The sequence below is a fragment of the Pseudomyrmex gracilis genome, unplaced genomic scaffold (genome assembly GCF_002006095.1).
Source record: "Pseudomyrmex gracilis isolate BER0280 unplaced genomic scaffold, ASM200609v1 scaffold_0, whole genome shotgun sequence".
Classification (NCBI taxonomy): Eukaryota; Metazoa; Arthropoda; class Insecta; order Hymenoptera; family Formicidae; genus Pseudomyrmex; species Pseudomyrmex gracilis.
The window spans coordinates 4,733,984-4,748,722 of NW_018020584.1; the positions used below are offsets into that span (position 1 = coordinate 4,733,984).

General features: G+C 42.3%; 1 protein-coding gene across 1 annotated transcript in view; it reads left to right on the plus strand.

Moving 5' to 3' along the window:
* The window catches only part of LOC109861869, a 34,044-nt gene extending 23,994 nt beyond the window's left edge, over positions 1 to 10,050 (plus strand). The window contains exon 3 of the mRNA XM_020441975.1: positions 9,053 to 10,050. The gene's annotated coding sequence lies outside the window, so the exon portion shown is untranslated. The remainder of the gene's footprint in view (positions 1 to 9,052) is intronic.
* The last annotated feature ends 4,689 nt before the right edge of the window (positions 10,051 to 14,739 follow it).

Consider the following 14,739-nt stretch of genomic DNA (forward strand, 5'->3'; position numbering starts at 1 on the left):
CGTTATTAAAAAATTGCTGATTACAAATCTCCCCTCCACTAAAATGCCTCATATTCGCGTATAAGAGGCACGGCGTGCTCGCGCAGTACGAGCGCAACTTCGTTGCGCGTGAACTTGGCGCGAGGCACTACCGTGCCTCTTGATGTGCGCTCTTTCCGCGAAATTTATTAGATTACGTGCCGCGCACATCCGAATACAAAACAAGAAAAATCGGATTAAGATACGAAACGCTGCGCGTTTATACGAGAGGATGGCGAATAAATGTCATAAATTGAAATAAAGGCGCGCGGGCAAGAGAAGAGAACATTTTTTATTTTCTCCGCGCTTTTCTCTCGCCTGGAAATAACGTTATCGACAAAGTCCTCCTCTCGAGTCAAGTTGAAAGTCGATACGCATATCATCTACATAGCCTATTCTTACATCCGGTGCGGATCGAGCGAGCGCTGATACTTCGCTTCGCCGTAACGCGATGCTACAGTTACACGCGTGGAAGGCGAACGCAACATCGACAGCAACATGAGAACGAAAGAACAAGAAAGAGAAGTATAAGAGGAGAGAGGAAAAAAAAAAAAGAGAAGACAAGCAACACCGTTAAGCGGCGAGCACGTCTCTTTAGCGCACGAGAAAAAAGAACACAGCTCGATCTTCTGGTTCGACGAACTTACCGAATGTATTCTTTCGCATTTCCGAAGACGGAAATGTCGCCTGAGATGCTTACAATCTCGACTTCCTTTAATCCGAGCGCTTCGTTCGTAATAATACTTTTTGCAACAAGTTTTTATGTATAAAAAACGAGAAGGAGAGAAAAATTTTAATAAATTTAAAATTAATTATGCAAATTTTGCAAAGTACAATTTATATAAATAATAAACGTTGAAGGCTCCAATGTATAAAACAAAACCTTGGAATAAAACGGCCAATGTGAGCCTGGGACACAGTAAGTAGTGTGTAAAATATTTTCAGTAAAAAATATTTTTGGTAAAAAATTTTCCTTTATTTTACGTTTCGATCCCTGGTTGGGATCCTCTTCAGAAATAATAACAAAAGTCAAAAATTATTACAATTCAAAAAGACACGTGCGGTATGTGTCACGTACATAATAAACACACGTATAAATTTCTACATGTTGTTGCTCTCAGCGTTGACTCGAGAGAGTCCAACCACGGATCGAAACGTAAAATAAAGGAAAATTTTTTACCAAAAATATTTTTTACTGAAAATATTTTACACACTACTTACTGTGTCCCAGGCTCACATTGGCCGTTTTATTCCAAGACAATTTATATAATTAAACAATAAATCTGTATGGTTTCTATGTGTGTAAAATTGGTACAGAACACAAAATTATGTAATTAAAATTGAAAATAAAAGAGATGTCTTCTGGTTCGTAACCAAAATTTGAATCGGATTTTTTTTTATATTTTTCAAACGTTTTGACTTTATTTCAAATTATTTTCAGTAGATCACACTTTCATAAAACAATCCCTCGACTTGAGAAAAAAATTTCACATCACATTGTGAAATTTGTAATGTATGTAATTAAACACAAATGTTTTTTACGCGTAGGGTTTTATAGAGCCAATAACAGTTTCAATTACTAAATAACCAACGCGACGCTAGAACGTCATATCGCTCCTTTCTTTCGTTGCGCGCGATCCGAGAAAATTGCGCTTTAACATTTAAACTCTCTCAGAGCGCGCGTCGGGGACCGAGCGCGGCGAGCACAATTGACTCTGTCGACGGGCGACTCCGCGGCATTTTGCATCGTCGATCAACGGCGATCGGCGTTCCACGATCTGTCCGAACGTGAGAGAGGATAACGATAACGGGAGTGCACGCCTGGGAAAACGATCCGTCCGTCTTCCGTGAGACGTAAGCGCGCTCACGATGGGAGAGGGGAGCCTTTTGTCGAAGGAGCCCGCGGGATCCCTGCGAGATGTGTAACGCGGCGTTATTTATTTCCGCGAGCCGGGGCGATGAATTGATTAAGCGACGATTTCAGGCCCGAAGGGACCAACTTCGTTCGCGACTATGTCTGTCGCGAGAGCGAACTCTCTCTCTCTCTCTTTCTATATATATATATATGCGTCCAGGAAAGGATGAGAGAAAACGAGAGATAGGAGCGCGAAGCGCAGCACAGCTCGCAGCAAAGTAATCGCGATACCGGTCCGAGGCGATCGTTACTTTCTGCACACTCGTCGTGGCAATTAACCGCAGCAATAACGATTTTTGTCGAACCGCGTAATGCTCGAGCACGGACAAAGTCGCTATTACGCGTGGTGGTGCCTCGGCGCGACAAAAATCGTAATGGAGCGTCTCGCATGTAATTATGATTTGTTACGAAGTTTCGAATGACTCTATAACGTTCGACGTGATAGTTACGACGGAAGTGATGCTGTGTGTGCGCGCGCGTTACGTGTCGGCGCGGTCTGTCTCGATTTGCACGCTTTTCATCGTTGTGTGTATCGCGAGCGACAAAAGTGCGCATCGCACGAGCAGCAGGTAAGACTGTCTGTGTCGCGTTTCTCTCTTTTGATATCAGTTGCTGATCTTCGAAGTCCATTGGCGGGATTTTTTTCAGGGAGGGGGACGGAACAATTTTCCCGTCCCAAAAATTATGAATTTTACAAAGAGATTTCACGAATAGATGTATGATTTAATTTGTTAACCGTTTCAAACTTGTTTCAAGATAAAAAACACAATTTGTGACAAAACTTGCCTCTCCAGGAGGAAGGCAAATGCTGGATTTGTTCCCTCTGCGCGAACGCCCATGTCGAAGTCAATGGCATCGTTCGAAGCAAAAGGAACAGATGTTACGCGAATCAGTAGTTACGTTGTAGACAAATTTCGTTTCATTATAGAGAGATTGTTATTTTTATTGTATATTAAAATACACAATTAAATTGACGCGTTTTAATTATTAAAACTTATTACTAACAAAAGTGTCTTCATATGTCCCAAACTCCTCGCCAATATCACGTAATTATTTCATCACGAAGAGCTCAATTCTGCGTGCGTCGATTTATGCTGATGAGTGGCGCGCCCAATGCCCGTGTTGGTAAAACGTAATCACGTAGGTGTATGTACATATCCACCAACAGCGCGACGTTACAGCGGCTCGTTCGACGAAATGTAACGACGAAAAGATCGGTTAAGCCTCTTCTCTCATTCTCGAGCAGGCAGCCAGTGCAGGCGCGCAAGCAAAACCCGTAGGACAGAACACGAGCGCGGCTACACGGCGAAGTCCGGCCGAGTCCGACGGTCAGGCTGGAGGCAACGGCACGATGAGCGATGGATCGGAACGATTCGGGAACAGTACAATCGGGATAGAGAGCGCGCGGCCGGAATAAAATCCTGAAGAGCGCGCGCGCGCGGATATATACGAAAGCTCCTCTCTCGAGGGATGGTGGTTTTAATCGGTCGATCGATTAATTGGCGGTTCGCCCTCGCGAACCGCCACGGAAAATACCGATCGATCAAAACAATCGATTAATCGTCTGCACGTCCGATAAGGCCGGCCGATAAGGGCCGCGCGGGGCATTGTTCCCCGTTGCAAACAATTAATGATACGCCGCGATCGATAATCGGCCGACCGACCGACCGACCAACCAACCGAACGGCCGCCGTCGCTACTCCGCGATCGCTAAGCTCTAGGCTACTTTCTCCGCGCCGTCGCGTTTTTCGCAATCGCGAGACGTTTTGCTCCGCGCGCCGCGGCGTTTCCGTGAGATACACACGCGATACGAAAACCGATGTTAGGCAGATGTTAGGAACTTCAATCGGCCAGCTTCATCTCGCGCGCCTGCTTTGAAATCGCCGGACTAATTTTATGCCTGTCTTTTACGGCGTTATAGACATACGTGCAATCGACGTTGGAACCCAACGAAGTTCACAGTTGGTTTTCAATTATTTCCTTCATCCTCAAGATATTTGAGGAATTTGAGATGAAACGCGCTCGGAAATTGCGGATATCTCTCGCGCGGTTCGAAGTTTTGCCGTGATTTCAATACCCGCAGCTTTCGAACTGTCCGTTCTCTGTCTGGGTTGCGCGTAAAACAATAATTCTCCTCTATCCCGCGGGCGGATTTGAGTCACGGGACGGACAATGTGATACAATATACGAACGTCTGATTGAAATTGGTAGCCGCGCCGTCGCTCGAAGCCTAGGTAATCGCGATTTTCGCGTCTCTCGTTCGAGAGTTGCTTAGTGAGCAGCCCGGCCGTGATGCGACGACACGCTCGAGCCTTTCGCTGACGTTCGACGCCCGAGACAGGAACACGCTTCTTCCTCATATTAATCTAAGCTTGTTGAGCCCGCTTCTTATCCATAACGGATTTTTCCGCGTTTTTTGCCGTGGCCCCGCGCAACACACAGGCGCATTATCCCCCTAACGTGCTTCGTTCACCGCCGCGATTATCCTCCCGGCGAACGGTAAATCCCTTTCCGACGGACGATGGGCGGCCGTCAGACGTCGACTCTGGAAAACGACGCGTTCGCGTCTCTTCTCTCTCTCTCTCTCTCTTTTCCTCTCCTCTGTGTACGCGTGTAACGATAACCTTATCGTTGACTGTATCGATTCGCGGCATCGACGCGCGATATCATTTTTAGATTGCCGAGGTGGAGAAATTCTCGGAGGAACGGTAGAATGCTGCTTTATCCTCGTGCGCGTTTTCGCGAAAGAATTTTTCAAATCCTCGAAATTGTCATCCCGTCGTTTGAGACAATTTTACAATACGTGTTTCTCCCGAGTTCTCGCTCTGTGCGTGCTCTTATTTCGACACACAAACGTTCTTTTGCTGAAATATTCGCTTTGTTGTTACTCGCATACGCGAGTCGGAGAGAGAAAATAAACGCGAGCAACGCTTCTTCATTCAGTCTTTGTTTCATTCCACCGCGCAAGTTTTCTCTATTGTCATATCTTCTTCCTTTCGTTATCTCTGTAAAATCGAATTTTAAATGCAAGCCCGCGTGTGTTGATCGCGATGACGTGTGCTTGAATTCGCAATGAGTTCACTGGGTTTCCAAGCTTTGCAGGACTCGCGCTCGCTCGCAAGTCGAGCGTGGCGAAGCGCGCGCGCGCGGCTCTTTCGCTTCTCCTCTCGGGAGCTTTCGTTCGAAACGGAAATGGGTAGTCTGCAATTATTGCAGCCGTTGGCTTTCCCGTCTGCTGCGGCCGCCGCAAGTGCATAACCGCCACCGGTCGATTAACCGCGACCTTCGCCGCTGCGCAACATTGATGCAAATAGACGACATATCCGCAACGGGGATTACGTGCCCGCCTCGGATCCTCGTATGCATATACAACGACGTGCGATCTCGCTTTCCTCTGCCTTTCCCCGCCACGAGGCTGTGTGATGGGCGCGCTTTAGGTTTGGAGATAATTGTTTTTGAGGTTACTTCGTTCGCGCGGAATTGCAAAATAAGGAAGAACTACCAGGATTCCCTCACAGGAAATGAAAATTGATGTAAAATTTAATTAAACTGTAAATTGGCGTGTTGTCTTGTTTTTTTTTTTTTTTTTCTACGTATTTCTAAGATTAGTTTGCAGCAGTTGGATGCTTTGTAGCTCATCGCGCGGAATTCGTCCCGAGAAAGATCGACACACGAAAGAACGTTTGCGCGGAATAGTTGCACGCTCCACTTGCGTCATCGCGCAATTTCGCGATCTCCTCGCGGCGAGGAGGATTTTAGCACGCAGCAGCGCGGCTTAATTATTAACGAAACATAATCCCGTAATCGATCGTTATTAATTACCGCGGCGCTTTCACCGGGATGACCTTTATAATCGGCCGTAATAAACCTTTCAGTGTAATTAATCATTGTCGTTGCGGGGAAAAATGTAATTAGACCCGCGAGTATATGCGATACACTTGGTATTTTTTTTTTTTCCCCCTCAGTATTTTCTGAGCTGTGGCGAAACCGTTTAACCGTTGAAGTATCAGATTACATCTTTGTTGTGGCTGTTCTATGTGCTTACGTATTGCGACGAAGATGACTTACATATTTTTTGTTCTTTTAATGACGTACGGTTAAAAAGGACATCTTATATTATGTACGAGTATATTAAACTACGTTTATACAAGATGGGGCGGGGAGTTCGTTAAAATTCATTAAAAATCAAAACAGCTTTCGAGGAACGGCGATGACGATACGCGGGTCTCTCGCATCTTCGGTAACAGGATCTCGGACTCGAATCGATCCCGAGCGCAGATACCGCGGGCGATGCATACTCGCCGGATCGTTCGACGATGCGTGAGTCGTGGCAAAAATTCGCAAAACCCCGTCTGGGGCGTCTCGTGAGACTCGCACCGCACGAGAAGACGCGAGAACACAAAGGGATGCGCTCGCAAACGAGTTTCCGCGGCCAATTATAAATTACCTCGAATTAAATCGAGGCGATCGCCGTTCTGTTGCGCGCGCCATCGCCACGTCGCGTCGGACCTTGGCGAAAAGTTCGCGTTTTTTTACGATCGCGTATGCGCGAAATCTTTTACGGCGACGCGCGTAATTGCAACGTGGCGAGGGGAGTGATAAACAACGCTCGCGCTGCCCCGCGCACTGCGACTGCATTGTAAGACAGGGCGGGTTGTGGCTGGTCTGGCTGGGCTGGCTTGACTTCCCTTGCTCGGTTTTCGCCTGCCCGCCCGCCCGCTCGCTCGCGATGTTGGATTTATCGGCATGCTTAATTGCCGCCCGAGACGAAACTCGGGGCCTCGAAACACGGGCCCACATACCTTTTGTCGTGCTTTTTCTGACGCGTCGAAGTTGTCCGGCATGCCCTTGCCCAGTGCCGGCGCGCCGAGGCATCCGAAACCCTCTTTGCGACTTGTAAGTGAAGAAGACTATTCGCGAAGTGATCAGAAAATTCACGTTTTTATTTATTTATTTATTTATTTATTTTATTTATTTACTTAGAAAAAGACTAGATAATCTTTTAATATTGTTTTAAAATCACTATCTGAAAAAATAAATATCGTGTGTAAATTTTCTTTATCCTTCGCTGAGAATGTTTTATTTTTTCAGTAACGTCTCATTACTCTTTATAATTTGTTTTTTCGCGCTTATTTTTTCACCTTTCGTTTCTTTATTATTACATTGATCTTTTCATAAGACATATCGAAGTAACGTCGCCGACACTGGTCGCGTCTCTCTTTCAACATTTGCCGTTCGCGCGCGCGCACGTTGAAGAATTACGAGCCTTCAGACTGATTATTAAGTCCCGAAGATTTAAGGCGGTGCTTTAAATACTTGGGCAGTAACATTGAACGAAATTCATTCCGTAATAAAAGAGCGTGCCGATATCGTCGTCCCGCTCTTTGCGTGGTACCAGCTTCTTGAGAGGGTGTTAACCTACTAAGTGGAAGATTGTTGGTTTTTTTATTCGAAGTTGCATGTGTCTGAAGGTGATCGCAATTATATTTTCCGGTTTTGAGTGTTATGATGGTTTTGGCAAAATTTATGGCTGTTTTTATGATGACGAATCACAAGAGATTGTGAAACGTCTCCGATCTGGTAAACACCGGTGAATGACACAATAAACATGAGATAATAAAAGCAAATTGTGATATATATATATATATATAATATTGGTAAATAAACAAAAAAATTATATATGATCATATATGATAATTATATATGATCATTAAAAATAAAAAATAATTTATATATCGAGTGACTAAAAACAGTCGCTGACTTACGCGTCATTATGAAAAAAAAGGCGTCGAATAACTTCAAAATCAAATTGTTCAACATATTGCATTTAATAATCCTGTATATTTATCCACACGTGTATCACGCAAAGACGTTTTTCTTTTCTCTCGAGAACGATTCTCTCTTTATCTATTCTTGCGTGCATTATGGATTTCCCGCGTGTTGCGGGAACCGAAGAAGTAAACTTTAATGAGCGTGATAAATTACAGGTGTACAAATATAACGATCGCGGACTTAATATCGATACACTGTTTTCTAAACCGGTATATACGCGGCGATGCGATGCGGGGAATCGGCGGCGGTGGATATATATATATATATACATATATATATATGTATATATATATATATATATATATATGTATATACATCGACGGTGCGCATTCTGCAGCGCCAATTTGCATGACCGATGATCGGAGGGGGCTACTATGCGCCAGCGACTAGGTGCATCATCATTACGCACTACCGAGATACGATCAAACTGTCGGTAATAACAGTCGCACGACTCCGCGCGCGCATACACGGGAGTGCAGGGTCGCGTTTATTAAATTACGTCAAATTATTGGTACGCGCGTCCCGCGGTATCCGGCTGAAGGCCTAAACATAGAACGTAGCCGAGGCCTCTCCGCCGCGGTTGTTTAACAGTGAGCAATCACGCTACTTTCCCAATTAGGCCGCTAATTTTAACGTAGAGCGTGTAATTGCACTCCCCGCCTTGAGCGCGGCTACGCGCGCGAAGGGGCGCGGAGCCGAATTCTCCCCTCGCGGTAATACGTTCAGCGCGGCTTCCCGGATCCGCTTTAATCGTCGGGCAATGGCTCGATGCACGTGTGCGATACGGAATTAAGTCGCGGTAATTAAGTTATCTCGTTTGTGTTTCAATTATAAAAATTGCCGTTTCTCCTCGCGGAGAGCTTCCCTAGAGTTCTTCTTACGATCGTTTTACGCTTTACCGTGCGCGTTACACGAATCAAGTATACACACGCACGCACACACAAAGTCGACGAAGTTGTTCGTCGGCGGTTTTCACCGTGAAACAAATTCAGGATGCCCAAAGCGTTATCGCCGAAGCGTGACACTTCCACTTACATAGATATGCAATAACGACGTTATAAATACCGGAATATAATTTCCACTTTATAAATTGGTTAATGTCGCGCGTATATCACGTTTTTATTACCGCGAGCGCGATAACTGTTTATTATTGCGCCAGCGAGCGGAAAGAGTGTAGTACACGCAGTCCGTAAAGTGTCACGTGGAATTTTCCACGATGCCGCGTGCGCGAAACGCGACTACACGTCTGTCTAAAATAACGTGCGCTTTATTTTTTGCTTGTTGCAGATTCGACCGACGAAGGGCTGAAGAAGGCAAGAGAGCGGTTTCGGATGAGAAGCTGTGGATCTCCGACGTCGTTTGACTAATCAAAAGAATTTCGCAACAGGCTCAAGGGAGCTCAATAAAGAGGGACATCATCGATGAAGGATGCGCGAGAATGTTTTTACACGCTAGCAAACTCTCCGCTATTCTTTTCCAAGCGCTAATTAAATCGCAGTCGCGAAAGCCATTCAAACTCGTCGTCCGATATGTACACACACGTACACACACATAAAGGTACACACGTACAGGGATAAAATACACGTACACGACATAGGATCCAAAAAAAAGCCTGATCAACGCTGCGTACTTCCTGTGATCGTCGATTAACGATAAGCGGAAATAATCAAAAATAGCGACGCAGCGGAAGAGGAATACGTTTTGTGCGAACAAAGACGCGCGAATTACTGTAACGCGATGTGCTCTGATAGAGAAAAGCGGAGTTCTCTGTTCTAGGAAAAGCAGCAGATATCGATAGACGAAGAGAAAAAACAGGATCCGAAAAAGAACGAGGTTTAATCTATTGCAGTGTATTAAAAAAAAAAAAAGTAGTCACTTAAATACAATTGCTTGAAAAATTCAGTCGAAACTCAGCACGGTTACATTTACAACAAATTATATATATATATATATAATTTACACGATTTTCAATGTCATCCGCTTCGTCTCGTTATAAATTTTAAAGAGAAAAGTACATTTTCGCTACTTGACACTAATTAGTAAACAAAAAGTTATTACATATATAATATATATCGCACAAATACATTTTACGGTAAACAATATAAACAAATTTAATATTTGTAGTACTATCGATATTTTCTGAGCTTTAATAAATGACACACACAAAGAAATTAAAAAAAAAAGCTACTAATTATTTTCTCTATCAGTTGCGGATAAGAGTCGGAAGAAGGTCGGAATTTCGCAATGCCGTAATCGCGCATTTAAAAAAAAAAAAAAAAAAAAAAGCACCACACGACTTGCGCACACGCGCAAATCACGACACGAGTAGATTCTTCTTGTAAAGAAACGCACCGTCGGGAAAGAGGCAAAAGAAGAGGATAAGTGCGAATTTTTTTCTGGAGTCTGGCGGATCGCGTAAGATAAGGATACGATTGCCATAATAATGACCAAGTTCTTGTGGTTGTACTTAAGTCATACCTTTATACTCTATTTTATACTTGTTAGGATGCTAAGCGTAAGTTACTTCCATATTCTATTATCAAAGTGTCTATCACAGTTCTATCGCTACGTTTTACTACGATGTCACGTCGTCGAGTTGACTGCGCGGCCCGATCATCGGAAATCGACGCGCGAGCCACGTGAACTTTGTAATATTATCTCTACTCCCCTTGCACTTGTGATCGTACACCGTGATTTTAAGACGATAAACTAAGCGCTCTCACACCGATATAATCGGCATTCTATAGCTATAACAAGGAAAACCGCAATCATTTTTAGTCAATAGAAAAAAATACAACTACCCGATTGACAAAATTCAAACTCAATGATGAAACGTGTTTCTGTTTAAAATATTATTATACTATGATAAAACTTCTAAATTCCCAATTTTTGTAGCACTGCACAGTAATAATAAATTTTGGACGAAATCCTCTGGTGACATACAAAATTGTTTTATATAAATTGTGTGTACTTTCGCGTCAATGTTTAAAGAAGCCATCGACAAATATCGTATCCGCGCGACATTTGCAGCAGTTACGATATAACGAATAAATTCTCATCAGAAAGTCAGGCGCGAGACCGCCTTTCGGATGATGGTCCCGACCAAAGGACGTGTTTGGACCTTGGTCTCATTTTTGTGATTATTGTTTAAATACACGTTAAGCAAACAATAGACTATAGGTTAGACTTGTTGTAATTGATTACGGGAACAGTTAAGGCCTGGTTGGCCTTACACGCACGCACACGCACACACGCAGAGACGATATTATTTCCCACATTCAATACCGGAAGAAGAGCGCAATACACAAGTTCTGAAAATTGTTAGAGAAAACAAGAACCGATAATTATCTGTTTTCGCGAAATTTCTAGCAATAAACGTTTTTGCAAAAAAACAAAGAAAGAAAAATAAATAAACATTGGTAACAAGTGGCCTTTCCTTAAAAAAAAAAAAAAAAAGAACTTATAAGCTGTACGAGAATGTTGAACGCAACCAGAATACGTTCGTTACATTGAAGAGAACTAGCTATATTTTGCGAGTGTACAATATAAGTTTCTAGATTTACTGTACGAAGTATAGATTCTATTATCATGAATATTATATCGCGTAATGAATTTTGTATGGAAGGCACTCGGTCCCCTTTACGGCGGAACTCTGTATGTTATAAGCGTGTGCCGGAGCGAACGCGCTTATTTCGTATGCTGATGTTCTCGGAGAGTGTAATTTTGCCATGATGACGAATGTCGAAAACAAAAACAGAAAAAACGATAAATACAAATAAAGAGAAGCTCTCTCAAGAAAAAAGCCTGTGAACTGAGATATCACGCGTTTGCCAGAATGATTTTTCCGGGAACATTGAACGTCAATGGATCTCGAAGCGAGCGATCAGCAGAAATCTGATCGGTTTTTAGCCCGGGCTCTTAGAGATTGCGCTGTGAAACAGCGGAAGACGCGAAGGCTGAAACGTACGTAGATCTGCGACGCGACCGCGCCGATATCGAATTCATCGATATCACTACAACATCGTCGGTCACGTTCTCGCGGCGAAATACTCAGCGCGTAAGGGTCGAGGATCGTTGTGCCTTCGCTGTATGCACGTTATAAAGTACGTTCTAATGATTGTAAGAGACGGGCAGACATCCACACTTTGTGATTCTATTAAGCAGTTGTTCAGTTTTTTTTTTTTTTATACTTTCTTTAATGTGCTTACCTAGGATAGCTTGTGTACCCTAAAGAGTGTTTCAATAAAAATCACAGTGAAATAAACTGGTGCGTAATTTTCTTTCTCTCTTCGATTTAGTAAACCTACCAGAAAAAGCGTATGTAAATAATCACAATCAATTCTATCGATCTTGATTATTACCGCTTTTATCTCGACGCTGATTGGACGTTTCTCGGATATGTGTTTCTCGATTTATGTCGTACGAATCAAGAAACACGAGTACTGCCTCGCGCCGTTCGAGCACGACTTCGTTGCGCGTGTCTTTAAAAACGTAACTAAAAGATAAGGTCACGTGACAGGGAGGAATGGAAAAACAACACGTGAAAATAACATGACTGTAATTTATATTATATATAACATTAAATAATACATATTATACATATAATTTGTTATATATTTATAATATTATACTTTATATTGTATTATATGTATTATATACATACTACAGTAATGTCACTGACCTCCGCCGCGCGACTTTGGCGGGGTCAATGACCTCGGCCGCGCGGCCTTGGCGAGGTCATTGACCTCGGCCGCGCGGCCTTGGCGGGGCACTGACCTCGGCCGCGCGGCCTTGGTGGGGGGGATCAATGACCTCGGTCGCGCGACTGCGGTGGAGTCACTGACCTCGGCCGCGCGACCGCGGCGGTGTTACTGACTTCGGTCACGTGATTACGGTATATATATATATATATATATATATACATATATGCGTATGTGTGTGTATTATATATAGATATAGAATATTACATATAATATATATAATATTCTCTTTTTTACTTTTTTCCTTGTCACGTTACTTTAGTCACGTGTTGTTTTTCCACTACTCTCTCTCACTATTTTTTGAGTTTGATTTTCATGCGTTATTTCTGACATTTCTCATATGTGTATTAAATGGTTTATAAGACGTATATACTATATGTGTCATCGCGGTGACAGGTTGTGTTCACTGACAACACGTTAAATAAAAATATCAATAGCGTGCGCGTAGCGCGCGCCTGTGTTGTGCTAGTATATGATAAAAAAATCGCATTGTCGTTAGGTATTGTAAAATACTCTAATTTACTTTTTATGCGTGGGTAATTACAAGGAGGGGAGGGTTTCACGCAAAGAACAAAACAGCGGATAACATGGTTTATTACTTTTTTATATTCAAGGTATCGAATGAATGTGTGTTACAAGCAATAATATAATCAAAGATAATGAATGAAAAGCGATGAAACTAAAGTCAAATATTACACCTCTTTCGTTTTTTTTTTTTTTTTTTTTTTTTTTTTTGTATATTGGTCACATTATCTCTCTCATCCTCGAATGATTGATTTTTTTCGCAACTTTTTTTCTCTTTTCTTATTTTTTTGTTTTAATTTTTTTTTTTTTTCGTAATAATTTGTACTTCTCTTGGCGCAATCTCTTGGCTCACCAACTTTTTCCAAGGAACCAGTCGATTGCTTTCCAACGTCGACAGATTTGCGAGGTTTATTATACTTTATCGTATAACGATAATGATATTCAGGAACGATGCCACTTGATTCATAAGATTGTGAGAAAATACGGTCCGCGGGAGAGATCACGTTTGTCGGACTTGAACCAATGTGTAGTTTTGTTTTTGTTTTTTGTTTTTTTATACGTCTATATATATATATATATATATATATAGTCGAATAAATGCTTTGGCAGACACACACACACGCTCCCCGAGTTGTAAAAAAATATTATATATCAAGCCAAATTGACTGAATGCTAAAAGTTCTCTTACGGATGAAAGAAAACGAGATGAGAGGAAGAATTGCATCAAACAAACGTCGATCTCCCACGTGGTGTTGTCGAATACACGCGAATTAAAAACATATATGTATATACGTATGTATGTGTCCACGTGGTGTATATATATATACACATATATATATATATATATACATATTTACCACGTAAACTAACAACAGAAACACATGAATCAGGCCGCATCGTTGCGAGATAACGACGGCAAGCAATCGTTTGCCATCGCTATGTGTGTTGTGTTATTCCGCTTAATAAAATCTTGTTGATTAAAATAACGAAACGCTATTCATAATAACTTCTCTAATTAACGATTATTTGGTAATATACAAAGTAGTAGAAAAGAGGGAAAAGCAAGTCCGTCTCCTATTCTCGTAGAATTTTTTTTCCTTCGTAAATACAAAAACGTAACGCGTAGTATCTAAAAAGTATCCCACGTGTTCCAGGACGTCCCGAGGATCGTTTTTGAATCGCGCGAAAAAGTCCTACTTCGATATTTAGTCGAATATTTGTCAGTCAAAATGAATTTTTGTGCGCTTTCACAGTGTGGAAAAAAGAGAAAAAACGTTGTCTCTCACTTTCACCACATTGCGCACAAAAAGTAAAATCCGTGAGAAAATCCGCTTTTTTAATTACACGTCTGTGGATCTCATATGCGTTATGAAACGAAATTTTTATTTCCTTTTGCGTGAAAATTTGCATGCGCCAGAATGAGCTTGAGAGAAACGCGGAAAACGCGTTCTCGTAACTTTCGAGCGAATCGGCCGAAATCATCGCGAATCACGGAAACTTGTCCGCGCGATCGTCGCCGTCATCGTCGTCGTGGAACTCGCGTTTCATTGTTTTTTTTTTTTTTTTTTTTTTTTTTTTTTGTTTAATCGTGATACCGTAAATACTCTTCCTTCTTATGTAATGTATCGTTATAATGTTCGTGTATAACAATAAAGCAATATGCAAATGGTATTTGAAGACTTCTCGTTT